The following is a 2,774-nucleotide window of genomic DNA, read 5'->3' as shown; positions in this document are numbered from 1 at the left end:
CCATTGCTCCGTAATATATAATTTTCTAACAAACACCTTTGCCTTTCTTGATTAGCTCCTGTCCTTCATCCCTAAAAGCCTCGATAGCATCATGCAGCTTCAACCACTTACCATCCCATACTGGTCCTTCTATCGGTAACCCAGATACTTCTACTATCACAGTGTCTGATACAGTGATTTGCCTGCCTCTTACCATGGATTGTCCATTCTGTAGATTCTGTAAGAATTTGATGGCAATTTCTTCGTTGGGTGGTTGAAATCTCATAAAGTATGTTATCCATCCTGCTCGAGCTAAAATTTCCCTGGCTTCATCGAAGATAGCCAGTATTAGAGGTTCTCGGTGTACTGTTCTTCCTCCCATAATGTTTGAATTCTGCAAACAATAAGTGTAGCAGGGAAAGCATAGCGACGAACAAAGCTAAGTGATGGAACAACAAATGGTTGTAATAGCTCTATCAGGTGATACCTTATAAACGTAAATACCATTTTTGAGGGTTGTTATCATACCACATGCTCTGTGATCATGGAATGTCATATCATTCTACAAAATCCAATGAAAAGATGACAGTGCATGCATAAGTACACTGGAGGTCCCCGCCCCCCTTCGAAATAATAGGTCGCCTACGACCGAATGAATGAAAGGGTAACGCGCTGGCGACGAAGTACAGGGGTGATGGATTGGCAAGGTACGCATATTAATGAAAGGATCATAAAGGATATTGGAGTGGTGAAATCAAGGCTTGTACCGAGAACTATCAATAAGTGATAGGTTGTTGTGATGTGATATGATAAGGAAAAAGGGACAGCATATGCAAGAAATAATACTTTACTATCATTATTCCACTTAAAACTGTTGTGATTGATTTAAAAAAAGATATTACTCATGCATAAAGGTTCAAGGTACTTTAGGGACATCATCTCTCTGTAGAAAAGATAAAAACATAAGAATAGGGTATTAAAATGATTATTGATGTAAAATAAAGCTTCAATACCATTAGCAGAGCTTCTATTGCCTGCAAGCATTCATAGTATCGACAGAGTTTCTTTCTAACAATTGGGAACCATGGTCCTCTATGTATAATTGGGGAAGTGCCTTATGATGTCCATAGTAGAGACCAATGTGCTGGCATGCTAACTAGGTGATCACATTACCATTCACTAGGAAGTAGTGAAAGTGGTCAGGCCATCTCGTGATGAGACCTCTTGTTTCCAAGGACTTTGTTTCTTTATGCATCCATTAGATCATATCCCTGGTGTGGTGGCCATAGTAGGAATTCCACTTCACTCCTTCCTTATGATCATGGTAGGCTGGCTCGTGATGAGACCCCCTATCCTCCATCTGTGGAAAAACAATCATAAAACTGTTAGTGAACATATATATATATTTTTATTATTATTATATATTTTTTTTTTTTTTTACAGTCCCCATTTTATACATAGAGGGTAGCTCATCACTCCTTAAGAGTAGGTATGGCAGAAGAAGTTTGAACATATCAATATATAAAAAAATATACCCATAATCTTATTGATAATACACAGAGAAAGTTATATAGGAAAGGGGGAACCAGCATGATACAGATAATCAATCAGTTTGGTTTATAGTGGAAATGAGCATAATGAAGTGATATAGATAACTGTGTCATTTTCTTTTTCGATCATCACAAAGAAATCTTCTTAAAGATGATAGTATTCAAGATATTTTGCTGTTCCACTAGACTTCATACTTGTTGTCCTTAAATATGTATTGCACTTTCCATGCCATTAAGAGGATCATAAAGAGTGAACTAGGATGGTCTAGGGATGATTATGCAAGGAAGAGAAGGAGGATGTTCTCAAAAATATTCAAAAAGTGTTGTTCCTTGAAGGGAACAACAAAAGAAAAATCCACACAAAATTGTTTTTCCTTATAGGGAACAACAGTTGTTCCCTGTAAGGAACAACAAAGAAAAATTTCAAAAAAAGTGTTGTTTCTTATAGGTAATAGCAAAGAAGACAGATGAAAAACAATGTTGTTCCCTATAGAGAATATCAAGCGGAACACATACGAAAATTGATGTTCCCTATAGGGAACAACAGCTATTCCTTGTAGGGAACAACAAGAGAAAACACACGCAAAAATTGTTGTTCCTTATAGGGAACAACAGTTGTTCCCTGTAGGGAACAGCAAAGCAAAATACACACGAAAATTGTTGTTCCCTGTAGGGAACAACAAAGCAAAATACTCACAAAAATTGTTGTTCCTTGTAGGGAACAACTATTATAGCTCCAAATATCACCCTTGGTATTTGTGATGCTTAGTTTATGGCCTAGGGCAACCCCTCCTTCCAAACTAAGTCCCTATATTTTAAAAACTGTGTTTTACTTCCTATACGCTACTTTTCCCTGTGATAAAAGCGTGTACACGCGGGTTAATCTATACCCAACCAACATAAATTGGTTAAAACACTTAAAAAAATTAAATTTCCTTAATTATGGGCGGAGATCACAGGTTTTACCTGTTGATTACCTCCTAGTGCCCGTGGCCCAACTGTTCCCAACTATTTCCCAACTAAAAAATTGATTTGGGAGAAGTATAAAAAGACTTCAATGGGAAGGCCTTAAGGAGGAGAGAAATGATAGAATTACTATACCGAGATTATCCCCTGATCAAGTCTGAACTATCCCTGTGCTTCAATCACTTCCCAAAGTTCAGGAAACCCTTGTTTCCTTGAGTGTTGATATTCTCTCACTTGCTTGAGATATCATGGTATAGGTTATGGAAGGAGGCTATTGAA

Source organism: Pinus tabuliformis, chromosome 2_2 (assembly GCF_031772625.1).
Source record: "Pinus tabuliformis cultivar Carrire ecotype Pingquan chromosome 2_2, CPIR1, whole genome shotgun sequence".
NCBI classification, from domain to species: domain Eukaryota; kingdom Viridiplantae; phylum Streptophyta; class Pinopsida; order Pinales; family Pinaceae; genus Pinus; species Pinus tabuliformis.
Note: the sequence above shows the minus strand (reverse complement) of the source record.